The sequence below is a fragment of the Pipistrellus kuhlii genome, unplaced genomic scaffold (assembly GCF_014108245.1).
Source record: "Pipistrellus kuhlii isolate mPipKuh1 unplaced genomic scaffold, mPipKuh1.p scaffold_m20_p_3, whole genome shotgun sequence".
NCBI classification, from domain to species: Eukaryota; Metazoa; Chordata; class Mammalia; order Chiroptera; family Vespertilionidae; genus Pipistrellus; species Pipistrellus kuhlii.
The window spans coordinates 128473824-128501766 of record NW_023425529.1 but is presented as its reverse complement, the minus strand read 5'-3'; the positions used below and the strand labels follow the sequence as shown (position 1 = coordinate 128501766).

The following is a 27943-nucleotide window of genomic DNA, read 5'->3' as shown; positions in this document are numbered from 1 at the left end:
GAATGAAGGACAACTGAAGTATTTTGAATGTTGAACCATTATAATATGGGAATTCAGACATGTAGATTTGAAAGGATTTTTAATCATCTCTTCAAGTTGGTACCATAATATCTCTGGAGCGTGTGCTGGCAAATGGAGCATAAATAAGAAAATTAAAATGTTCATTTTCAAATATATACAGAATGGGAGTATTTATGTAGATAATAAATGTTATTGATCAGGACCAGCATATGTTGTTTTTATGCATAATAAAATAAAATAGCAGTGTATAATGAAAATGTACATATTAATTAGTTTGAAAACTTTACACAATAAAATATAAATTTGTAGAGAGAAAAACATTGGGGGGAAATAGAAAGCATGTAAAAAAATGCCCTTTCAAAAAATGTTATATAGCATTTCAATTTAATTTTATCTTATAGATTTTCATTTCTAACACAGTAAATATTATTCTTTCATATTCCACATAAACAGAAAGCTCCTGGCCATCTTTTTGTTTGCCCAGAGTATAAGGGTCATAAGACCAAAAAGTGACAAAACTATGATTTGTCCCAGTCATGATTGGCCAATTTTCTCCTTTGACCACATAAAGTGCCATTCCCATTTAAGGCCCTGGCTGGGCAGAGGTTTTTTGTTCCTTATCATCCAGGAAGCTGATTTGTGGTGACCTCTTGGACTTAGACTAGTGAGCTTATATTTGTCACTTTATTTCCATTTTGGGTTTTGTGGGATTTCTTCCTCTGATTTTGACTTTTTTCCCCTCATTTTTTTATTTTTAATTTTTCCTTTTAAATATTTATTATTTGTCTTATCTTTTTTATTTTACTATTTATTTTTATTTTTATTTTTAAACATCTCTTTTTATTGTTGTCCTTGCTTTGAAGTCACTATGTCTAGTGACCTTGCAACAATCTTTGCCAATGAGGAATGTCATATTGGCGATTACTTACTCCTGAACACCATTGGCAAGGGATCCTTTGCTTAAGTTTGGTTGGCCTGGCACATGCTGACCAAAACAGAGGCGGTTGTCAAAGCCATCAGTCATTGGGGCTTCTCTATATTTTTTCAAGAAATCTATTGTTTTAAGGGCTTATATCAAAGCCAGAACAAACTCTATTTCTTCCTGGAGCATATGAGTGGAAGGGACTTTATTGATTACTTGGAGAGCTATGTTTCCGTGACCAGGAGGATGCCCAAGCCATGTTCCAGCAGATGATATCAGTGGTACAGTACTGTCACCAGAGAGGCAGTGTCCACAGGGACCTGAAGCCAAACAACACACTTATAGACAGTGAAATGAATATGAAAGTAGCAGACATTGGCTTCAGTAGGAAATTTAATGACCATAAGCCAAGCACCTTCTGTGGCACCCTCTCCTCTATGACCCCAGAGATCTTACAGCTTCAAACCTACCACAGCCCCATGGTTGACATATGGAACTTGGAGGTTACTTTTGTACAGAATGGTGATGGGGGTTGTGCCATTTTGGGGACAATTTTTGGAAATGGAAGAAGTAGATACTGAGTGGACAGTACCATATACCACAATTTATGTCAATGGAAGGTCAAAAACGTTAAAAAAAAAAAAAAGTAATGACCCTTGACCCCAGCCAAAGACCAATGCTGGGAGATATAATGAAGGACCCTTGGCTCAACGTGGGCCAGGATGAGAAATGAGGCCAGACAGTGAGCCACCCTGGGATGACATAGATCCCCAGGTACAGAAATAGTGGAGAACATCAGATTTAAACAGCATAAGATCCAAGAGTCAGTAACACATACAACATACTGTAAGCAAGGTGATGGGAACATATCTGATCCTAAGAATGATGAAAACCAAGATGAAGGGCCACACCATTGGGATAAGGCCCTGCCCTCCCCTGACACCAATAGCAGTCAGTGCTTCCTCAGAGCTAGAGGTTCAGTGATCTGGTGAGAAGACCAAGGAGCTTGACATTCCCCCATGGTGCCTGTGATTGAAAGTGACCATTACCTACTCAGCCTGGAATCCATGACCACCACTCCCCTATTGCACATTGAATTTCAGGCCACCACCCTTCAGCAAGAGGAGAAGATGCCCTCACTGCTGGTCCACCCTCGGGTCCCACCTGAAAGAAACTTCAAAGACTGGACCTTTCTTTGGACACTTCCCTTCCCTGCTCTCATTTGCTCCCATGTTTCTGGTGCTTCTTATTAAAGTGTTTGTTTTGTTTTGTGTTCCACCACCCCCCAAATTTTGTAAGAAACTTGATAATCCAGGAAAAAAGGAAAAAAAAAATTGCATAGGAAAAAAATGACTCTAAGTTTACCCATAATAAAAATTCACATTCAAACAACTTATAGAGATTATCTTAGAAACCTGTAAGTTGCTTATAAAAAAAATCTTACATGTTTGTTTTTCTTCCCCTAAATTTTAGAAAATTGATTAGTATCACACTAGTAACTACATGGATATTATGGTGGTAGTATAAGGATCTTATACATTTTGGGTTAAAAATTGAGTATCTTTCAATTGGGAAATTTATAATACCTATCATTTTTATATTATAAAATAGTAAGAGTAAGATTTAACAAAATTACAGAAGTGATTGATATTCACACAAAAACTCATATTTTATTGAAAAGTTGTTAATGCTAATCTTCATTAATACAGATATTATATTTAAAATTTAAAAAGATTAGTAATCATAATATCAGTAGATTTGTGGTAGAAATTTCTTAATTTCATACCTTAAATTTTGCCATTTAATCACATTGAACTGTTTTTTACAGAAAAGGGGTAATCATAAAAACTGATAATAGCATTAAACTATCTAGTCTAAAATCCTCAAAATACTAAGTAAAATCTTTTTTACTGTAGTGCAAATAGACATTTAAATTCAGGCAGCTTTGCAACAGCACTTCTATTAGATAATGCGTTATATAGAAAAGTAAAGGCATCTAATTGCCATATTCTCCTACAAAATTAAAAGAGGTCTGCTCTAGAAATTACATGTAATCAACATGAATGCATCTATAAAAGTCACTACATATGGCACCCTGCAATTTAATTCTTTCTTCATAATTATTGCTGGTGATGGTTTTATATTTAGAGTGCACATAAGGAATAAATTCTTTGGTATCAAATTAAAATACTATATTTTCTTATGATTTTAACCCAATACATCATTTCTGGATGTGAGGGCGATCTGGCTGCGACATCTGTCACCCCACTGATCGCCAGGGTTGATTGGGCTGATCTGGCTGGCTAGGCGGGTGCCCCCTCCTCCCTCACCGATCCATTTGTGTCCCTCCCGAAGCTGCGCGCTTGGTCGAAGAGGACGACTTTCCCCCAAGAGGAAAGGACTGGTCTTCGGTCAAGGGTATACGAGTAGCTGCGCTCCCCTGCTAGAACCTCCAAACAAGCTCTCAAGGTCCAATACATCATTTCTCAGTTCAACATGTATAAGTAAGTTAATAAGTGAGTTATTTGTAATTAATTTTTATTTACGTCTTGACTTAAAAAGGTAGACATTTTGTCTTTTATTAGTATAAAGAGAAACTATCAATTTTGTCAGGAAGAACACCATGGAAATCATCCATAGTCATTTAAAATTCAAATTAATAAAGGTACAATTAAATTTATTTTGGGGGAAATAATCTGATTCTTGTGAAAGTTAATCAAAGCATAAAAACATAACTTGCTTACACAATGTGACTAACTTTAGTTTTAGATTCTGTTCTTAAATGGAAGGTGGCTTTTTTTTTTTTTACCACAGTAATTCACCTGGTTTTACATATGATCTAAAGAACTAATTACTACTTAATGGTTTTCTAAGCATTGTATTCACAAATTAGATCCATGAGAACTATGCATAAGGAAATGATCACATAATTTTGAGCAGTCACCCAATATCAGGCATTATTGTTATATTTATGTTGTATATACTATGTTTGATTTTTTAAAAGTTTTTGAAGTCATATTCATCATAAATATATTCTGATATCTTTTATTAATAAGACCAAAGTACTTTTTTTTTCAGAAAGGATAGGAATGTTTTTAAAATAAGCAATATATATATATATATATATATATATATATATATATATAGTGTTCTATATTGCATTTAGAAAGAACAATTTTTTATTATTTATTTATTTATTTATTTTTAATATATATTTTATTGATATTATACAGAGAGGAAGGGAGAGAGATAGAGAGCTAGAAACATCGATGAGAGAGAGTCATTGATCAGCTGCCTCTTGCACACCCCCTACCGGGGATATGCCCGTAACCAAGGTACATGCCCTTGACCAGAATCGAACCCGGGACTTTTCAGTCCCCAAGCCAACGCTCTATCCATTGAGCCAAACCGGTCTTGGCAGAACAATTTTTTTTAGAGTTCAAATGAATAACCTCAGTTACAATTGGGGTTGAATAAGTAGTTTTAATAATTATCAACAAGATTATTGATCATTAATCTTTCATAAATAAAGAGCAGTGTACCAACATGTTTTTATCATTAAAAAGCTAATTTTTAGGTTATTTTATGTATTCTTATATTTTAATCTTGCAAATTTAAAAATATAGTATGACTTCTTTTTCCAGTGGGCCCCCTTCCCACATTTAGAACTAACCAATTTTTTATACACTAGTGGCCCAGTGCACAAAATTCATGCACAGAGAGGAGTTTCCAATCTGCACCCTCTCTAATCAGGGACCCCTTGGGGTCATCCCTCTCACAATCCCTCTCACAATTGCCCCTAATCCCTCTGCCTGCCTCCCTGATTGCCTCTAACCTCTCTGCCTGGCTGCCTGATTACCCCTAACTGCCTCTGCCTGCCTGATCACCCCTAACTGCCCTCTCCTACCAGCCTGATCTCACCCCCAACTGCCCTCCCCTGCTGGCCAATTTAGTTCTGATTGATCAGTTACTATGGCAGTCAGCGTCAAAAGGTCTGCCTACTAGGCAGCCATTGGCTCCTCACAGTTCACCCAGATTAGGTTCTGATTGGTCGGTTTCTATGCCAGTGTGCATCTCTGGACCATCTCTGGGACTGATCAAGAGAGGCAGGGCTGATCAGCAGCCCCTGTGGAGGCCCAGAGAGAAACAGAGGCGTGGTTGTTGGTGACGCCCAGAGAGAGAGAGGCACTGGCTGATCAACAGCTGCCACGGAGGTTGCAGATCAGACCAGCCTCTCTTCGAACCTTTCTCTGGGCTTGATCCACAGCCCCTCAGCAGTCATTGCTGGGTTGCTGAGCCCACACCAGTGATAATCAGTGCTGGGTCATCATGGCCACCCAACACTGACTGCAGGACTGACTCCTGGTCAGTTGAAACTTTGGTTGTTTTGGACATTATGGACCCTGGGTTTTTATATATTAAAATGTTTTCTGGACACTGTTTCTAGGTCTACTCAAATTTAAATATATTTTTAAGTGGTATAACCCCAATGGAGCTATCACATTGAGTATTTCATAACTGTGTACTCTTAGAGCCTGATTTTTATGTGATAGATTTATCATCTGTAGTTTTTTAAGTGTCTAATTCTTTCAAAACTTTTTTTTTTTTTTTTTTGCTATGGGTGACTTAATGACCAAATGTTCCTCTATCACCAACATTTCTCAGTGCAGTATTCTGGGAACTTAGTTAGCATTTTGTACTTCACAATCTTTATTATTAAAATCATTCATATCTGGGTAATCGACAGTCTGCTTCTGTAAGCCTCTGGCAACTCCATAATATTGAAGTTCTTCAGTGAGTTTCCACTAACCCTTTACATCCCAAACACTCCAATTAACAACTCAGTATACCCCAGGACTCAGCTATGTGGTCATGCATCTAATGCTTGAAAAGAAATGAGAGATAGCCTAAAAGAAATTAACCAGAATGCCTAGAAGCTTTTGAGTGCATTTGTATTATTCTGATTCATTTTTCAAAATGGCAATCTGCTATCTGTTCCCTAAAGACATAGTCACCATATTGAGCATAACTGAAAAGTTACTTTGAATCTTGTTTTAACAGAATTTACTCATTACATTTCCCCCCCACCCCCCCAGCTATCTTCATGTTAACCCCCTTCTCTCTGATGCTGTTAATATTTCATTGTTATTGCTTGGAAAAGGTAGCAGTGGAAATAGACTACTGGGGAATTCATTTCTGACTTTTCCTTCTGCAGCTGAAATAGGGCAAGAGCTCCGATAAGACTGTTGACAACAGAAGCAACACTAAAATAAGGAAATTACTTTACTTCCTATAAAGTTCTAAATATAGAAAACAACAAGAAGCCTAGACTTCCAGGGGTAGTTTCTCAGTGGCAATTTATTATGAAAAAAAAGTTAAAATTTCAATCTGTCTGGATATTTCCACTTATTTTTTTCTTTACAGCCTGCCATGACACCAGCAAGATAGTATACAAACATAAGATGTAGTTTATGATTGATTACAGCTTCTGTATTTTCTGATTTACCTATAATTCACTTATGTATAAGTATGCTAATAACTATATTTGTATATTCATTTTAAAGTATTAATTGTCTCTCATTTCTCATTTTATTTGAGTCAGACATTATTATCATATAAAAATTGTGGAATATGAGGTTAAGTGACTTGTTTGATTGGTTAATGACTAAATAATTGAGCATATCTAGCTTTAAGCTATGAAATTTGCATGTGATTGAGTCACATTATATTGGCTTTGAAAATTCTTTTGCTAATGAGAAATTCTGGATACAGTCCACTTGCATTTTTCAAATGTACCTGACATAATTACTAGTATGACAAGTTATTGATTATTCTCAACAGGCAGTGTAACAGTCTAATGTGCAAAGACTACAAATGACATATTGATATCTATTTTACGGATCCACAGAATTTAATCTGATGCTTATAGATTTCATTTTAAGAAAAACAATTTTTAAGAACATTGGGGAAAATATGTTTAATCTTGCATTTACATACCCTTCACAGCCTCATATCCTACATTTTTTTTTTTTTGGAAAGTAATATGTCTCAAAGCCTGCATGGTCTCTCTCTAGTTCTTCCCATCATATCTGTCTTTAAAGTTCATATAATTACACAGTATTCAGAAGGCTTTTTATAATTGGAAGTTTGTATTTCACTATATAAAATTGTGAATCTGCCAATAGCAATATCAAATAACCCAATGTCCCATGTTATATAAGAATCTTAAGGATGCTAATTCTAACTTAGAATAAGTTTTGTTTATTTTTTCACAATTGTTGAGTTAAGAATCCTTCCATTAGTAATGGTATGATTCCTTTAATACATTTCTGTTGAATATACTTTGGGAAAACTCCTTTCCTTCCCTCCCTTCCTTCCTTCCTTCCTTCCTTCCTTCCTTCCTTCCTTCCTTCCTTCCTTCCTTCCTTCTTGAAGGAAAAACATAATGTGAGAACTATCTTTTTAAAATTTCATATGTTTTATTTAATATTGCTAACTAGAAGTACAATGTTGTACAACAGATCTCTAGAAAATTTTTATCTTGCTCAACTGAAACTTTTATATGCATTGATCATCAACTCTCCATTTTTCCCTCCCCTTAGCCCTGGCAACTACCATTCTACTTTCTGCTTCTCTGGGTTTGACTACTTAGATACCTCACATTAGAGGAATCATACAGTATTTGTCCTTCCATGAGTGCCTTAGTGTATTAATATGTTTTCTTCTTTTGTCAGAGAGTGGAAACAGAAGATTTAAAAGATTCCTGAATGTCTAAAAATAGATTTTAAAAAATATTGGTCTTATTTGGAAATCTATTGTAAGACACAAATAATGATCAAATAGTGATATGACTTACACATAACAGAAATTTTATTAAAGCAAATTCTGTGTGCCTATTTTTATGTCAAAGATTTTATAAACAGTACTGTGGCCTTAAATCCCCCAGAAAGCTTGAAATATGGCACAAGTTTGCCTTTTGCAGTTTGGTCCTTGGTTTCCTTACACAGACAGTTGTAAACAAATGGGTCTAGCACTAACCGGTTTGGCACAGTGGATAGAGCATTGTCCTGAGGACTGAAGGTCCCAGGTTCTATTCTGATCAAGGGCATATACCTTGCTTGAAAACACATCCCTAGCAGGGGGTGTGCAGGAGGCAACTGGTCAATGTTTCTCACTCTCTATTTCTCTCCCTTCCTCTCTGTAAAAAAAAAAAAAAGTATCAAATAAACAAATAAATAAATATTGATAAATGAGTCTGAGTTCAGTTACTTTTTTGCTTTGTAAAACCTAAACTCTCCTTCAATTTTCATTTTGGATTTTTATGATGACAGTGTCAAAGAGACTAATTGGTATATGTTTTGCATATGAGTCACTTAGAAGATTGTGAGGTATTCGTTCATAAAAGTAACCTGCTTAAACATTGTGTGAAAGCATTTAAATGTGAATTTTAAGTAATCTATTCTATTAGAGATAGAACTGATTAATACAAAATAGTACATGGGTGAGCTTTACAAATATTATTTTGCATTCTTTAATTGCATAAAATAAATTTGGCATAGACAATGTGATTTAATTAAAAGTAAGTTTCTCTGCTCTTACAACTAGTATAAATGCCTAAAAGTGGATACTTATTGTCAAGGTATCTAATAATAACATAATAAATCTATCTCTGTAGACATATTTTGAAAACTTAAAACCACTGTATATAAAACTCAAATGATTGCTTTTATTTTCTGAGAGAAGAATGATTCAGTCTTAAATAGAACAAAACAATGAACCATAAACTTCGAATTTCACTTGACAAAATAAATTGATATAAAAACAAAACTGTTGATATGTTTGAAAGCCTTCTTGGAGAAACAAACTTTCTACAGATTAGTTAATTCAATAATTTTATTCATGTACTTTTTCTTCATAATATTACCCATAAAAGATCATAGTTTAATAGATAATGAAGTAAATATTTTATTTTGTTATTTATTTAAATATTAAAAGTAATCTAATTATTATAACATTGATTTCATTAACACAATTTAAGTGCACACAATTCACTGGACACCATGTTTTGTTTCTGACCCTAGATGGACAAATTCAATATATATCTATACAATGAAATGTTTAATCATAAAAATGAATAAAGTACTGGCATTTTAAAACATAGACAGACCTTTAAAACATTGTGCCATATGAAAAAAATTAGGTACCAAAAGCCACATGTTATATGAATACACTTATTTGAAATGCCCATAATAGAAAAATCTGAAGAAACAAAAGTATACTAGTTTCTGCCTAGGCCTAGACTGTGAGGAGTGAGAGAAGGATGATGAGTGACTGCTAACAGTCTTTTGGGGTAATGAGAATGTTCTAAAATTAGATTGCAGTGATTAGTATACAACGCAACTCAAAAGAATATATGCAACCCTATATTTCTAGCAGTGCTACTTACATTAGCCAAGATCAAGAAACAGCCCAATTCCCATCAGGAGATGAGTAGATGCAAAAGCTACTTACACAATGGAATACTATGAAGCTTTAAAAAAAGAAGTCTTACTCTTTGTGACAGCATGGATGAACTTGGTTAGAAACAAAGAGCATATATGCATAACCCATAGCCACAGTGTGGAGATGGCATGAAGAAGGAGTGACAGGGGCTGGGTGGAGGTAGGATCAGGGGGCAGAAAATGAGAACATCTGTAATGTTTTCAACAATAAGAATAAAGTGAAAATATAATGTTCATTTTGTATAATATTAATATAAAACAATCATACACATTAATGAGTGAATTAATGAATATGAATTCTATCACAATAAACTTGTTACATTTGTTAATGGGCAACATAATTCTGAAGTCATAATTAGCACTCCTTTATCATGCTTGCAGAAACTGTAGTTTTTCAAAGCATTAAAAAAAATTAATTTCTTGCCTGGCCAGTGTCGCTCAGTGGTTGAGTGTCAACCTATGAATTAGGTCATAGTTTTATTCCCAGTTAGGGCACATGACAGAGTTGCAGGGTCCATCCCCAGGAGGAGACATGCTGGAGGCAGCCAATCGATGATTCATTCTCATCATTGATGTTTCTATCTCTCATTCTTCCTTCTTCTCTGAAATAAACAAAAATATATTTTAAAAATAAAATAAATTTCTTATTCACCAAGAGATGAAAAGAGTTAATCCATAATTCCAAGCTGGATACTATGGCTTCCTCATAAAAATGATTAAATTAGTTAATATGTGTAGCATTTTTAAAAATAATTTGAGATAATACTTTACTTCCTTAATATACAGTTTTACATATACAATTATTTAATAAATAATTCCAAAGATGTTTCTAAAAACCTTAAATGGGGTTTTGATAAAACCAACCCAAATTTTATAAAAAGTATTGACATTAATAAGTATGATACGAAGTGACTATATTAAAATCAATCTAAATTTATTTTAGAGATTTATTATATAGAGAAAACTGTTATGTGCTTCTAAAATGATTTAATTATTTTATATTAAAAATGATTTTGCAAACTCATTTTCCTGAATAAGCAACCGATACTTTTTTTTTTTTAACAGAATGTGCTTAGAAACAAAATATAAGTCTTCATGACCCTGTATGCTGTTTTCCCAGGTGTTAGTGTTTACTTTCATGTTAGAGCATAATGTTGTTACCAAAATGTTTGCTCACTGAACCTGCAATATTGCTTGATTCATATTTTATATCTTAGATATTTGGGATGTCATTAGGAAGGTATGAAAAGTACTTATAATTATAAACTTTGATTAATTCTAAAAAGTAAACCATCAAGAATTCATAATTCATGGTCTGAATCTCTTTATTCCTCAATTATAGAAATAATTTCTGTTGCCCTCAGGAGTATAGGGCACTCTAAAAAAATCTGTTACACTCTGCTATTCAATGGAATTTCTAATAAATGTTTATCACAAATACTGTTTAAACATTGCTTTTCCTAGTAAAGGAATTTACTCTGTATGTGTTCTTTCTTTAATATACTGTTAAGGTCCTGAAGGATATACTGCAGTAACGTATATAAAGGCATATGTATTTATTTACGGTCATGCATTGGAAATAATCAAATTTATTCTGCACATATAAATCCATCTGACATTATCTTTTCTGTTTCCAGAATGAAAGATTTAGTAAGTCAAATTATGTTTCCTTACAGTGTGCTAAAATCAATTAAGTCCTTTCTGGGAACTGCAGAAAGACCATATAAATACTCTTTCTTCAGCTTTCATTCATGCAGGGAAAAGGCACTTTCAAGGGCCTTCCTGTTAGAAACACTGTTAGATTCCAATAACCTGCCAATTTTCAATCTAATGTTTTATAAATGAGTTAAGTTATTGTTTCTACAAGACTTTCAAATTTATTAAGAGTGCCAATACTGTGCCTCAGCACCTTTTGGGCTAATAAATAAAGATTCCAGTGAGAGAAAATTGGATGAAAGAAAGCATTGAAAATGAGAAAATTTTCATGCTAATTTCAGGGAAAGAAAAATAGTTGGAAATTCCTGGAACACAAAGTTCCAGAAATACAATTAGATAAGTTAAGTTAGGGAGTACACAAAAGCAGATCAGGAGTACCATGCATATTTTCATCCTAATGTAATGGAAGCTACTGAATGACTATGAGCAGGAATATCCCTCTATAATGCTTGACATGTAGAATAATTAGAATGGCAGGCATTTGGAAATTATCACAAGAGAAATAAGACTAAAGTACTGACAAGGAAGCCATGCTGGTATGGCTCACTGCTTGAGCATTGACCTATGAACCATGAAGTCATGATTCAATTCCCAGTCAGGGCACATGCCCAGCTTGTGGGCTAGATTTCCAGTGGGGGATGTGCAGGAAGCAGCCAATCAATGATTCTCTCTCATCATTGATGTTTCTATCTCTCTCTCTCCCTCTCCTTCCTCTATGAAATCAGTAAAATATATTTTAAAAAAATAAAAATAAATAAAATGCTGACAAGGAGAATATAGCAAATCCAAACAAGAGATAATATGGGTATAAAATATGGAGTGGCGATGAGATAAATGGGAGGAACTTTTTTGAGAGATATTTAAGAAATTAGTGGCCCAGTGCATGAATTCATGCACATTGAAAGGAAATTAATTAGAAGAAATATTTTAATATTACTATTTGCATTTTCTCTATAATATAAGTGTCAACCAAATTCATGATAGACAATGACAGACTGAAACACATGCATGTGATTGGCGGCAGCAAGAGCTTTTTATTTTTGTGCATGCATGAGTCAACTTAGCCTTTTATATATAGAGAATAAAGTTGCTTAATTATACCTGCTTTTTGATTAAGCTAAACTTTTTTTCAGTCCAGTGAAGCACCCAACCTTCTCTTTCAGGTATCTGTGAGCAACACAGCAATAAATATCAACATGAAGCAGATTACTATTGTAAATCATGCAAGGAGAACAAAGGGTAAAATATTTAACTGCAGCAGTGTTTGACTATATTCTGTGCAGTGAGAAAACCTGAAATCATTTTCAAAGTCCACCATTTCTTACTTCTTTTCAGTCAGGTCAAGTTTCTAAACTTTCTAAATCTCCATTTTCTAGCTAATGAACATAAAATAGGATTCTACTGAATCTCCTATCTATCTACTCCAGGACTTCAGCGAGGATCAAATGAGATGAGGCATGAAAAAAACGCTTCACAGACAATTGTTTAAGTTTAAAATGTTTGCACCTGGCTCAAAAGCAAGTCATGTTCCTGGGCTGAAGAAACTGCAAGGTGGCTAGTCACTAGGAAGAGGAAGCAGGGAGTTTCTATGTGACATCATTACCCGGTGCCCACAGTGACCATTTATAAGCTTGGCTTGGCTGGGCTATTGGTCACATTTTGCACCATGGGATCTTGGCAGTGTTGGCTACAATTTAGTAGGATGTCACTCCGGGGTGGTGGAATGTCCCCAACTGTTGCTTTGTTGGGGCCAGATACATGGTGCTGTTTCTTTGTAAATGGCCATTGCATGTTATGGCACCTCCTGTGTTGAGTGTCTGCCCTCTGGTGGTCAGTGCATATCATAGTGACTGGTCAGACAGTTGGAGGAACACTTAGCATATTAACCCTTTATTTATATACTAGGCACCTGTTGCAAGAATATTCCTGCAAGACTTCCTGCAGGCTTCCCTCCTGCCACCCCCACCTCTCCCACTGAGGTGGGCAGGGTGGAGCGTACCCTGCCTATCCCACCCCACTGCACCTGCCCCCACCTCCACCACCATCTCAGCAGCTGTGTGCTCTGCCACCACTGCAAAACGCCTCGCCCCACACGCCAGACCTGCTGTGCCCGCGCTGCTGCTACCTCCATGGCTGCACCCAGTGCTGCTGCCTCTGGGGCTGCTCTAGCCGCTGCTGTGCACCTTGCTCCTCCCCACCCTTGCAAGGGCTGCCACTGCTTTCCCTCCAGCAGCCGCAGCTACCTTGCTTTCCACTTTCCCTTCCTCTTCCTTCCATGCTGTCTTCAGTCTTCACTCCTCCCTCCCTCTGCATATGCAAATTAACCGCCATCTTTGTTTTGTTGATTTACATACTCACTCTGATTGGTTGGTGGGTGTGGCTGGTGGGCATGTCTTGTGTAGCCTAGTGATGGTTAATTTGTATATTATTCTATTATTAGGTTAGATATAAACTAAAGATTGCTTGTAAATCATCATAATTTCATTGAATCTAAATTTTCTCCCACACTGAAAAGACTTTAAGTAAAATAATCTAGGTGAAAATAAAGGGGACAATTTATTAAGTGGAATGTATTGAGATTCAAGTGGAAATATCCAATAAAATTTAGAAACGTTGTCTGAAATTCATTAAAGCAATCTGGGTTGTAAGGATCTAGGTGTCAAATTCAGGCAGCAGAAGACTAGGTAAGTAGATCTCATCAAGCAGTAGAAAATAATAAATTCAGTAATCAAAATGCAGGAATTCTAATACTATCCATAACATCCACATTGCCAAACTCAGTCCTTATCTTGTCAACTTGTTAGTTGAAATCATTTCCATCCCCTTCCTTGAATTTTTTTTCTTCAAATCACTTTTGTGGCACACTCTGTCTTTTTTTCCTTTTTTCACGCATTCAGTCTATTTTGTTAGATCTCCCTTCTCTTACTGGAACTGAAAAGCTAAAGGCTCAGTGCTCTGACCTCTAGTAAAGCTCTTTTTTCTCTCTATTTCTACCATAATTCATGCTCTCTCAGTTTGTTTTCCATGGAGTGATATTTTAAATGAAAATGATGATATCATTCTTGTGTTTAAAAATCTCTCATGGCTTCCAACTCATTCATAAAATTCAAGTTTTTACAATGTCCTATGAAGTTCTTCCTGCTTTTCCTTGAGCTAACTTTTTAGTCTCATCTTCATTATCTTTCCCTCACTCACTGTCTTCAACCATATTGAAGTTTGTTGTTGTTTTTCTTCCAAGCACATGATTCACACTCTCTAGGGCCTGAGTACTTACTGTTTGCTCTGCCTAGAATATGATTCCTCCAGAAAGTCAAAGGCTAATTTGGAGCCTTAGGTTTCTCGGTAGATGTCCCTGCATATTATATCTTAAATAAATTGCATATGCCACCAGTCATTAATTATTCACTTTACTTCATTTTTCAATAAAATTATTACTTAGGAAAAAATATATCCTGTCTCAGCTCAGAATATGAGCAACACGGAGCAGGAAATATTTTTGTTCTATTCTCTGAAGAAACTCAGCTATCTACAGGAATAGCTAACACATATAGGTACATAACTGATATTTCCTGCATGACTAAATAAACACAATAAAGATCTAAGCATAATAAGAAGAATCTTCAATGTTGACTGAAAAGGAACAACTCAAAATAACATAAAATATCTATCAGAGCTCATAGTTGAACAACAAGAAAAAAAAAACACACATCCATTTTAACTTGCTTAGGCAGGAATGGAGCTTATTTAATGCTATCTGGTAGCTCAATGGATCTCTGGGAAGGTCAGAGAGTTAAGTTCAGAGTCAGGTCATGAATGATACAACATACCATAATGATCCTCCACTGCAAACTCCCCCGTCACAGTTAGGCACAAACATTCCAGTGGGCACTGCTTGAATTGGGAATTAGATGCTAGAATCTCAGCATTGTCGCTCACAAAACCTTACATACAAATTAGATTCTATGTGGTGCCCTTTTTATCAAATGGCCAGCTCTGAATCTAAATCATGTTCAAACACACCTAATTGGTAAAACCTAGGTCACAAAAGCCATGTCATTGTGAAAGAGAATAAAGTCTATACCTTCTACACTGAAACGACAGGCTGTATATGATAGGAAATTGGCAAGATATAATCAGGGCATTCAAACAATGCTTAGAAGCCCCTAAAAGGAAGAATAACAATAGTGGAAATGAAAAGTGTGGGCATTATTTTAAGAAAAAGCTTGCTATTAAAGGCAAACATTAAGGAAAGCATTTCATTATTTCAAACAATATTTACTGACTACCTCCTATCAAGAGAGATCTGGTACCTACTCTATGGGAGCTGGCAACCTGGTAGAAAAGATAACAAGCAATTTTCAAGGAGGTATAAATACTTTGCCAAGCTAAGTACATGGTGTTGGGGGATCAGCTAACCAAGTCTGCTGGGAGAGGGAAGACATTTTAGAAAAAAATAATATTTATGTGAATAACTAAAAAGTAAATGTATTTAAGTTAAGTAAATAGGCAGGAAAATGAAAAAAAAAAAAGATTTGAAGAAGAAACAGTGATGAGATTTAGTTATAGGTTTTGGGTACCATGAATAGTCCAAGTAAGTCCCGACAATGAGAATAAGCATGGAAAGTTTGAGTAAATAATAATATTCCATTAGGTCTGCAAGGGATTTTTTTATTTTCACAGCTAAAATGGGTTTGATGACTTTTTATATAAACTTGCTAGGAAATAATCCAGATAAAACAATCCAATATTTTATAAACTCACTAGATATAGTATTAACTAAATGGAAGATAATTTATTAAAAGCTTGAATGATAAAGAAAATGTCATGAGACAGAAGGTCAGACTGATTGTAATGATTTCTATTAATAGGAAAAATCTAGGGTTTTAATATAAGAACATTTAGAAAATAATTATGAATACAAAATTTTCATTAAAGAAAAAGAAAATGTTAGCAAAAAAAAATTAACTTCAGATGGAAAGGAAGATGGCTTGTCACTGAGATAATGAAGATGAAATACTTTGATGAAAACCTTTGAAAACACAACCTAATACTAAATGAAGCTATAGAAGTCATATCCACATAACACACCATTTTTCATACAAAATTTATTTTCTGTTTTATACATAAGATGTAGTTCCTATTTATCTCCTATTTATAGTCAAGCAGTGGTATTCAGAGTTTCCCAAAAAACAGTGATCTTGAAGCATATTGAAACAACCTGGGAATTTGTTAAAAATACAAACTTTCTAAAAAAAAAAAAAAGTTTAAATATCATGGCCTTAAATATATAGCAAACCACTAACTCTTTAAGTGGATTCTTCAACAAATTTTACATATAAACTATTCATAAAAATTAACTAGGAATTAAAAGGATTATGCCCATCTCATTTTAAAAATTGCACTGTGTCATGGACAGAAGGTCCATAGCCATATAGACACCCCAGTGTATGCTCTCATGCCAAAAGGCTTTCCCTATAATAGGATGGTATTGTCTCTTGTTATTTTACAAGGGTACTTTTGGTTATTTTTCTAAAATATGTACCCTTCATAGAATATTTGTGGTATTGAGACTCTACAGTGATTTATTGTTTGCTTTAAGCCAGTACACCTTAATTTTCCTCCATCCTCTAATTTTCTTAAATGCAGTTAAAACCTCACATGTCTCATATTGATGTATGATGGCGTATAATTCTCCTGAGGGTATATTTTAGATTTTTGTTTCCCCCACCACCACCACCACCAAATTAGTGGCAAACTGGAATACACTAGATAGAATGGACGGACTAAATTTACCCTGCGGCAGTAGCCTAAATTCCCCCCAAATTATGTCCGCTTCTAACTGATGTCATTCATTAATTGATTTTTTTAATCACCTTTCTAATGAGGTACTGTGTATTCTAAGCCCAGGATACACAGGAAAGAGGAATCAAAGAAGAATAAGACATCTAGCCAGTACTTAAGACCCCTATGTATTTGAATCTTTAGGAGAGAATTAATAACTTAAAATTAAGAATTTTCAAATAACAGCACATTTAAAACCAGGGGAGAGAATTATGGATTTGTTTATTGTCTTAGTATTTAAGCAATTCTTCTCATTAAGCAATACAACACATTATAATAGCAATTCACTTCATTAGTACTACCAGAATTTGGAAGCATAATCATTTTTGTTTAAACATATCTGAATTGAAAAGTAAATTTTTCTAAAATTAACTACATTTAGTTAACTGAATTTTGTTCTAAGAAACAATGACTTAAAAACTGCCTAGGCAAATGATTTTTTTAAAAAATGTATTATTGCCCTAGTGGCTAGCCCATTTGACTCAGTGGATAGAGTGTTGGCCTGTGAAGTGAAGGGTCCTGGATTTAATTCTGGTCAAGGGCACATACCTGGGTTGTATGCTCAATCTTTAGTGTGGGGTGTGCAGGAGGCAGCCAATCAATGATTCTCTCTTAGCATTGATGTTTCTATCTCTTACTCCCTCTCCCTTCCTTTCTGAAATTAATAAAAATACATTTTTAAAAATATGTATTATTTTGTATTATGTTTGAATGGTTTAGTAATATAAAATGTGTATCTTATTAAATATCATTTTATATAAAATCACCAATTATGTGTATGGAAGGATAATAAGCAACTTGAAAAAAATTGTCTTATTAATGCATTTTAACTGATAATAAAGATCATGCATGTGTTTATTAGTAGTAGTAGTAGTAGTAGTAGTAGTAGCAGAATACTTATGGGACTTCTGTTATCTTCTGAAGATTTTTAGTTTTTCAGTTGTCTCATATAATAAATATCTAAAGTATTTATTAATATTATTAATATTTAAAACCTTTCTCAAAATACCAAGATAAACTATAAATTACATAGCAAGTAATTTATTCTCTCATTTTCTTCTATCAAAACTATAGTAAAATATTAATTATTAATACAAATGATGTTAGTTAAATAACTCATAAGACACATCAATTTGAGTGCTATGTATAGAGTATTATTCCTTACCAGGAATTTTATCAGTTGTGATTTTATAGGTAAATGAATCTAGTCTTTTAATAAATACTTTGTTCTTGGAGAATATGTTCATTTTCTGTTCCTATTGTTCTCAGGACTGATTGACAGCTTCCTAGCATACTCTCATCTGGCTTAAACTATGTAAAATCAGTCAATTGTAATACATATTTTTAAAAAAATATGTAGTACCTGAAAATGAATATGTAATTTAGTATTATGATATTGAGAGAAGTCTAATGTAGTACTAATTTATAAATAATTATAAAACAAAATATAAATAAATGCACATTGCAGAGCTTGATATTATATCAATGGAAAGAATGTACATGCAACTATTGTCATTAATAAAAATTACCTTGGATATCTGCATGCATTATAACTATAGAAGTGAATAGGATATAGCTGTACATTAAATTTATATAAAATACTTTCTATAGGATATTGAAATTAAAATATTTTAATAAAATTTATATATTTGAAGCATATTTTTATGATCAAGACAGATAAAGTCAAACTTTCAAAATGTTTCACATAGTTAAGTAAGCAGACTCGATGTTTTTTATTTTTTTTAGAGTGTGTTTTTATTGATTTTAGAGAGAAAGGAAGAGATAAACTGATCAGCTACCTAACCTGGACATGTTCCCTGACTGGGAATCAAACTGGAGATCTTCTGGTACATGAGAGAACATTCAATCAACTGAGCGACACTAGCCAGTGCCAGATTCAGCATCCTGTATAATAAAGACGTAATATGCAAATGGTTGTTACACAGTGAAGCGTAACGACTGACCGAATAATGACCAATCATGACTTATAGGAGGGTGAACCAGTGAGCTACAAGTGAGTGGCAGAGAGCTACAGGAGGGGGCAGGGCAGTAAGCTATGAGGTGAGAGAGGAAGGGTGGAGGGAGCTAAAGGAGGGCAGGGCAGCAGGCGGAGGGCTACTGGAGGGTGGCAGCGAGCTACTGGAGAGCTACTGGCGCACAGATTCGCTCCCAGGGCTACTCGTTTTAAATAAAACTATAAACAAAGTTAATGTGCACTGTGTAGTTCTGTCCAGAAAGGGAAAATAAAGAGTACATTCATATCTCTCTCTCTCTTTTTTAATATATTTTATTGATTTTTTACAGAGAGGAAGAAAGAGGGACAGAGAGTTAGAAACATCGATGTGAGAGAATCATCGATCAGCTGCCTCTTGCATACCCCCTAATGGGGATGTGCTGGCAACCAATGTACATTCCCTTGACCAGAATCGAACCTGGAACCTTTCAGTCGGCAGGCCAACGCTCTATCCACCAAGCCAAACCGGTTTCGACTTGCTCTCTCTTATGTACATATGAATGTATATGTACTGATTCAGGTGTCTTGGAAATAACTGTTTGCTAATTTTACCGGTCAGTAAACTTAAAAATATTGGATTTTCCCCATTACTACTTATCCCTTCTATCCCCTCTTCCACTTCCACTCACACCCTCCACCACTACCCCAGCAATCACAACACTGTTGCCCATGTCCCTGAGTTCTCCTTTTTCTTTTTCTTCTTCTTCTTCTTCTTCTTCTTCTTCTTCTTCTTCTTCTTCTTCTTCTTCTTCTTCTTCTTCTTCTTCTTCTTCTTCTTCTTTATTCAATTCCTCCTCCATAATCAGAGTTGTCTGCCTGGTCTCCATAAGTCTGTCTCTATTTTCTTGGTACTTCAATATTTTCATTAAATTCCATAGATGAGTGAAATCATATTACACTTGTCTTTTTAGTTAAAAGCTTGTAAGTTTTATCTCATAGTACATCGCTTTGCTCTGTATGCTTTCCAATGCTTGCTTATGTCTTATATCAAGATCTTCCTAACAGTCTTCACCTTTCATCTTTAAAGAGCAAAAGCCATTTCTAGTAAACCTATAGAACATCAAAACTTTGTTTCTATGGTTTGAATGGAACTGTTGACTCTTCTTAGCATTCATTTTAGCTGTATGCAGTAAGCAACTATTCAACAGAGGAAGAAGACAATAAGAGAAGAATGTGAATGTCTGGCTTCAGAAAACATTGATCTTTGTAGCAATGCTGGTGACATTTTACAGTGTATTCCACAGTGCTCTCACAGTACTTACCCGAGTCACCAAGAGGAAATGGAGTGCAAAACCAGGGTACTTTGCAGAAACTACCTCTCCCCAGTAGACACTATTTTTAATAATCTATATATAGGTAGTTTCATTTTTTCTTTCTCTTCCTATTAATTTCCACCTTTATCTGGGCCTGAATTCCAACATTTTATCATGGCCTTCCTCTACAATTAACTCTTGCCACAGCCACGGTACCTGAGACATAATACTTTTATCTCCTTTAGTAATGTTTCCTATGATGCCACTAGCACATCACTGAGAGAATAAAGAACATTATTCCAGTGTGATAAGTGGGAAATAAAGTTGAAAATATTATATATTGGCCTCAGTTGGTAGATAAAACTCAAAATCTCAGGTGTTTATAACCAATCAGTAAAATTCAGTAGGTCAATGAAACCTAATTTAAATTTTTTTTCACCATTTTAAACAATCTCAAACTTCACATCTGGCATGTGAGGTCTTTGATGTATTCACTCCATGAAACTCCAGCTGTCTGCTTTGAATGGAATACAGAATATATCTTGAGGAAGGAAACGGCTTCTGAACCTCAAGTCAAAGGCTTTTTTCACTACCTACCAGTGTTAGCTCTACTTTATTTCAAATACTCTCCTGGTGGGAAAATTCTGAAAAGTAAAAATGAATAAAAAAATAAAACCACCTTAAGATTATGGTCCCCCACTTTATGAAACATCTAATAAAGGTGACTGCAGAGTGTAGGAGAGAAAATCCTGAGTCATTCTAACAGTGCAGTAGTGCTTCTTAACATTACTCTTTTAAAGAATTGCCTTCTAGTCTATCTATTTAGTTAAATGGTATGGGAGGGCATTATTAAACCTTTGTCATGGTAACAGAAACACAAAAAAAAGAAGATATATTTTACACCAATATTGACCATTAAATTCAACATCAGCTTTCACATTGAGAAACGAAAAGGGGAACTACAATTACCACATACTGTGCTTCTTTAGGGGTAGGATGGTTAGTCATCCAAGTTTTACTTTAATCTCTCTGTCCTTTCTTACTAACCCTCTGGTTGCAGGTGAAGAGATGTAGGATCTACAGGAATTAGAGTTCTATTCTAGAAGTGCATATAATCATATGGGTGGGGGGGAGTACATGAAGGGTAATTGATGCACTTCTTGGCCAACTTTATGCTTTATGACCTTGAACTAAACATTATAAGGCCCACAAAGATGCTATGGATATTATTTAGGGAAGCCAATCGTGGGCAGGGATGACACATCTGTATATTTGTCTATGTCCTTTGCAGTATAAATGGAAAATGGTGGTATTATATAATAATTGGCTACACCTAACAATAGTCTTGCTATTTTTCATTTGGAAAATAGAAGAATTTCTCAGAACTCTGAGACACATGTAAGTAGGGTTAATAATGGGGGTGAGACTTGAAATTAAATTACCCACAGCATATTTTACATGCTTTAAGAAAACTAGATCATTTGCCTTTTTAATAAAGATGTTATTATACATAAGTCCTCTCTTAACAACATGAATAGATTCTTAAAAAACCCAACTTTAAGCAAATGACATACAATGCAACCAAATTTACTCAAGGATGTTGATATAAGGAAGAGTTAAGTTCTTACTGCATATTTTTGGTCACAAAACTATCAACACAATTCTAATTAAAGACCCAAACCATTTCAAATATTAAACATTGACATTAATGTGAGCTATACAGACATTTAAGAAATCTATACTAATAAAAGGGTAATATGCTAATAATTAGACCAGAAGGCTTCCTTTGCAGCTCATGTGGTCACATGACCAAGGTCTGACCAATGACTACAACGTGAACAAAAGCAAGTGTGTTCCTTGCAGGAGTTTCCGCATGCCTCTCCTTCTCCTCTTTCTATTTGATGTAATGGTTGAATTATAACAGCCATCCCTGACTGTGAAGTGATATTGAACACAGAAGCTACAAATGGTGAAACAACTAGGTTTCTGACAACATGGGACGTCATACGAGGGTTGAGCTGGCCTCTCTGGACTTGAACATGAAAGAAAAATTATCTTCCATCCTGTTTAGCCACTCCACTTTTGGGATTTTCTATAACTCACAGCTGAACTTAATTCTACTAGATACATGCTTTCAAAGCTCTGGAGCCATTGACTCTGGATTCTTGGATTTGCCACACTATACTACAAAGAATCATTGTTTGCATCTTCTTTTCAAATTGAATAGTAAGAAATATGAATACTGGGACTGTGTCTTAGCCATTTCCATTTTCTCCTGTCCCATGAAGCAGGAGGCCTCAGACACAACACAAAGCAAGTCTGAAGATTGAGTTGAATTCTTTGTACTATACTCCACATGACTTCCTAATTTGTATGTACTCAGCAGGCCACAAACCTCCCTGACATGGTGCACCAAGGAAAGCAGATCTTCATCCAATCCAGGCAGAGTGCACCCCCTCTCCCAGGAGGAACAAGCACTGATCAGGATGTCTGAGTCCTCAGGTTTCTCCCCTGGGGCTGGGCGGAGCAGTTGCTGAGTTTGAATATCCAGTAGTTCTTTGCTGACAAAGAAGTTTCATGGCAGAAGACCACCAATTCTCAGGCTGAAAAAGGTGATATAGGCACCTCTGAAGAGGTCCTTGGGCCTTGGCAGGCTGGGTTGTGAGTGGTCCAAGCAGCTTCTCAAGCAGTGATTCCTGGTCCAAACACAGAGAGTTGTTTGCAATTCTATAGGTGGAATTTGAACTCTGAGGGAAGTTATCCTCTGAAACAAAGGCCATTGTTGAAAGAGAGAGATATAAACAGAGATAGGGCAGATGACCAGAAGCTAAAGCTGGGTGACCAGTGGCTCAATGATTGAGCATGGACCTGTGAACCAGGAGGTCACAATCAATTCCTGGTCAGGGCACATGCCCAGGTTATAGATTTGATAGCCAGTGGGAAGAGATTATTTTTTATTATTGATGTTTCTACCTCTCTCCCATGTTCTCTGAAATCAATCTTACCTAATAAAAGAGTAATATGCAAATTAACCATCACTCCCCTATACCCACAAGCCACTACCCACCAGCCACACTCACCAACCAATCAGAACATGTATGCAAATAAACCCAACCAAGATTGTTACAGCCACAGAGAGTAGGAGGGAGGCTTGGGTTTCCCAGGCAATGGAGGAAGCCAAGCTTTCTGCCTGCCCTAGCCAGCCTAAGCCTCCACTCAAGGCTACAAAGTTTAAATTGTAGAAAGTAAATAAATTTCAGATAGGGTTGCCAGGGGGCATGGCCGGCCTGAAAACCACCACAGGTCTCTTGCCCAGGCCACACCCCACACCCAAAGGGAACCCCCACCCTGATCTGGGATACCCTTTAGGACAAACCAGCCAGCCCCAACCCATGCACCAGGCCTCTATCCTATCTAATAAAAGAGTAATATTCAAATTGAATGTCACTTCAATACATAAGATGGCTACCCCCATGTGGTCAAAGAAGGCTGTCCCCATGTGGATACAAGATGGCTGCCACAAGATGGCCAGCAAGGGAGAGTGGTTGGGAGGGCAGTTGGGGGAACCAGGCCTGCAGGGAAGGGCAGTTAAGGATGACCAGGCTGGCAGAAGAGGGTAATTAGGGGGTGATCAGGCTGGCAGGCAGAAGCAGTTAGGGGCAATTAGGAAGGTAGGCAGGTGAGCAGTTGGGAGCCAGCAGTACTGGATTATGAGGGGGATGTCTGACTGCCCATTTAGGATCGGGCCTAAATGGGCAGTCAGACATCCCTCTAGGAGACTCAGATTAGAGAGGTTTCAGGCTTGGCTGAGGGACACACACCCACAGTGCACAAATTTCATGTATATATACATACTAGAGGCCCCATGCATGTAATTTGTGCAAGAGTAGGACTTGCTGCAGGCATTGGTTTTCCTCTGGCACCTGGGTCCCAGGCTTCCTTTGCAGCCCCAGCTTCATCCAGAAGGTTGTCTACAAGGTCATCTGGAAGGATGTCTTGTCTAATTAGCATATTACACCTCTACACTAATAAAAGAGAAAAATGCTAATTGATTGTACCTTCACTATGACCACAGCCAATCAGGAGTGATATACAAATTAAGCCAATAAAGATGGAGGGTAAATTTGCATATGCAGGAGGGGCAGGCTGTGATGCTGCTGCAGGATCCAGTACACCATGAGAGACCGGGCAGACCAGACGGGCAATGCCTGACCATGCCTGCAGTGTCCAGGCCACCATCTGGGATGGGTAGGCCATGTAGGAAACGCCTGTCTCCACCTGTGGGGTCCAGCTTGCCAATGGCTCAGGCCAGGCAGACAGCACCTATCACCATTTGCAGGGTCCAAGCTGCCATCGGGGACTAGGCAGGTCTGGTGGGCAGCACCTGACAGCCACCCGTGGTGTCCAGGCACCATCAGTAACCAGCATGCCTGGCAGGCAAAGCCTGTCGCCACCTGTGGGGTCCAGGTGGCCATTGTGGACAGAGAAGGCCTGGCAGGCAGTGCCTGACACCACCCGTGGGGTCCAGGCCACCACTGGTAACTGGCATGCCTGCTGGGCAGCACCAGACACCTCCCATGGGGTCCAGGAAGCCATTGGTGTCAGGCAGGCATGGCAGGCAGTGCCTGTTGTTATCTTCGGGGTCCAGGCAGCCATCTGGGTCCAGGCAGACCAGGCAGACTGAGCTTGACACTGTCTGCTGGGTGGAGGCTGCCATCAGGGACCCAGGTAGGCGGGGGTAGCCAGAGTCTCTGGGATCACTGTCTGCCCCAGGCCACCTGTGGACACAGGTGGAGCAGGATGAGCTGAAACATTTTAATGAAAATGGGATGCCTGTGCCCCAGCCCACCGTGCCCAGTCCCTGGCAAGGAGAGGGCAGTGGGCAGTTAACAGGCACCTGGGCTTGGAAGGGACTGGGAGCAACCTGCAGGCATGCTTCCAGGAAGAGATGCTGAACCATAATGACACAGAGGGCTGGCTGATAGAGGCGCGCAAAGGTGCAGATGAGGCAGCTCTTGCTGGTGCTGTGCTTGAAAAGTGCATCGACACTTTTAGCCTGATGGACTAAATCACCTTTCTGAAGAAGATGGACTAAATCGCCAAGCTGCAGGTGTGGATCCAGTAGCTCAGATCTTCATGGAGATGGACATGCTCTCCAAGTTCGACCTCTCTGCAGCACTCAAGGACATTGGCACCCAGCAGGAGGAGCTGGCTGCCAAGGACATGAAGAATGCAGAAGAATGGTACAAGAGCTGCTCACCATGCTGACCAAGAGCCCTGCCAAGAACACCTATGGGGTGCACGCCGCCAAGGACAAGGTGTCTGAAAGCTGCCACCTGCTCAAGGCCAAGACTCTGGGGATCAAAGCATGCTGGGGCATGAATTAAGCTCTGGGAAAGCAGCTGAAAGAGTTGGAAGATAAGTAGAGCGCCAATGTTAGTGCTATGCAGGACACAATCAACAAATTAGAAAATGAGTTGAGAACAACAGAGAGTGAAATGCTATGATATTTAAAAGAGTACCTCAGATTGAGGAGGTCCTGGTATTTAGACATTGACATTGCAGCTTATAGGAAACTCTTGGAAGGTGAGGAGATCCGGCTCAGTTTTACCAGCATGGGAATCATAGCCAGTGGCTACACTCAGAGTTTCCAGATCTTTGGTAGATCTTCCTAAAGTGGTTTACAGAATAGCTCCTACTTGATGTCTGCTCATTCCTTCCCTTCTTAATACCCCAGCAATGTCCAGGAGGAGCACATCAAGGTAGAGGAGACCATTAGGAAGCTAAGGATGAACCCCCCTCTGAAGGAGAAGCTGAAGAGGAGGAGAAGGAGAAGGAAGTGGCTGACAAAGAGGAAGGAGAGGAAGAGGAAAAAGGTGCCAAGGAAGAATTTGAGGATGCAAAGGAGGAAGAAGGAGGTGAAGGTGAAGGAGAAGATGTCCAAAAAGCTGAGGATGAGAAGAAAGATGAAGGTGCTGGGGAGGAGCAAGCAACCAAGAAAAGATTGAGTGTTCCTTTCCATATTATTTCAGGAATAATCCTCCTGAAACCAGGTCAACCCCGTCACTAACCAAGTAGTTTAGTTCCTAATACTATATGACTTAAGAAGTCAATATATATAACATTCTGAGGTGACTCAGGTTACACATTAAATGTGCTATGGCTTTTCTTCTTATGCAGAATATCTGTTTGCTTGCAGAGTTGCTTCCTGGCTTGCTGCCAGCCTGTGCATGATTCATGTTTATGAGTTCAGGATCTATGACAATGAGAATAATTCAGATATTTATAATAAAAACATATGAATACATGAATTCACTGCTTTAATGTTAAACTTCATTGAAAAAAATAGTTTTGAATCTTTGGTGATTATAAATTAAAGACCTGAAATCATGTGCAATAAGAGTAAATAAAGTTACACTGAATGACAAAAAATAAATAAATAAATAAAATTTAAAAATACATTAGGGCCAGGAAAAGTCAAAGAACTGGAAAACAATTCCCAAATCAGGAAGGGAAGTCACAGGGTGTATATTATTGCTATGAATACAGTATTTTCTACTACTTACAACATATACAATGTAATGTATTAATGACTTCCTATTGCATGAAGTATGTATTCTCATAGAGTAATTCTGGTACATATGTTATAGTTATGGCAGTATGTAATATCTTATCTATATTAATAAAAGGGTAATATACTAATTAGTTCATGAGACCTTCCAGAAGTTCTTCCAGACAAAGCCATGGTGGCAGGGCCTAGGCAGAGGTGATTAGGCGTGATTAGGCTAGGAGGGGAAGGCAGTTGGGAGTGATCAGGCCAAGAGGGGAGGGCAGTTGATGGTGATCAGGCTGATGGGGGTGCAATTGGGGGTGAGCAGGACAGTAGAGGGGACCAATTAGGGGTGAGCAGGCCAGCAGGGGTGTGCAGTTGGGGACAATCAAGCCAACAGGCAGAGTGGTTAGGGGTGATTAAGCAGGCAGGCTGATGAGTGGTTAGGATCCAGCAGTCCCAGATTGTGAGGGGGTTGTCCTACTGCCAGTTTAGGCCTGATCCCACAGGGGTGTCAGATTAGAGAGGATGCAGGCAAGGCTGAGAGACAAACCCCCTCCGCGTGCACAAATTTTGTACACCAGACCACACATACACACACACACACACACACACACACACACACACACACATATATATATAATTAATACAGATTGATATTAATTAGTTAATATTATTAATTTTATATATGTATGTCTTTCTTTTAAAAGACTTATTATAAGACATTATCTCACATATTTATGGAGGCTGCACAATTCTGAGAACTGCTGGCAAACTGAAGATTCAGGAGCACTAATGGAGCAGTCTCAGTCCAAAGACCCATAGGCTTAAAACCTAGAGAGCTGATGTTTCAGATGATGTCTAAAAGCAGAAAGAATCTGATAACCCAGCAAAAAGGCAGTCAGTCAGGCAGGAGAAATGTCTTCTTACACAGAAGAGACTCAGCCTTTTGCTTTATTCAGGCCTTCATCTTATTGGAAGGGGCCCACTCAGAATCAGGAAAGCAATCTGCTTTACTCAATCTACCAATTTATATCTTAGCCTCATACAGAACTTTCTCACAGATACATCGGGGATAACATTTGATCAATCAGTGTCTGGGAACTCCGTGGCCCAGTCAAGCTG

At 37.2% G+C, this 27943-nt stretch overlaps 1 pseudogene; it reads left to right on the top strand.

Moving 5' to 3' along the window:
- Positions 1-1200: 1200 nt before the first annotated feature.
- LOC118729652 lies at positions 1201-26338 on the top strand (annotated as a pseudogene).
- Positions 26339-27943: the final 1605 nt, after the last annotated feature.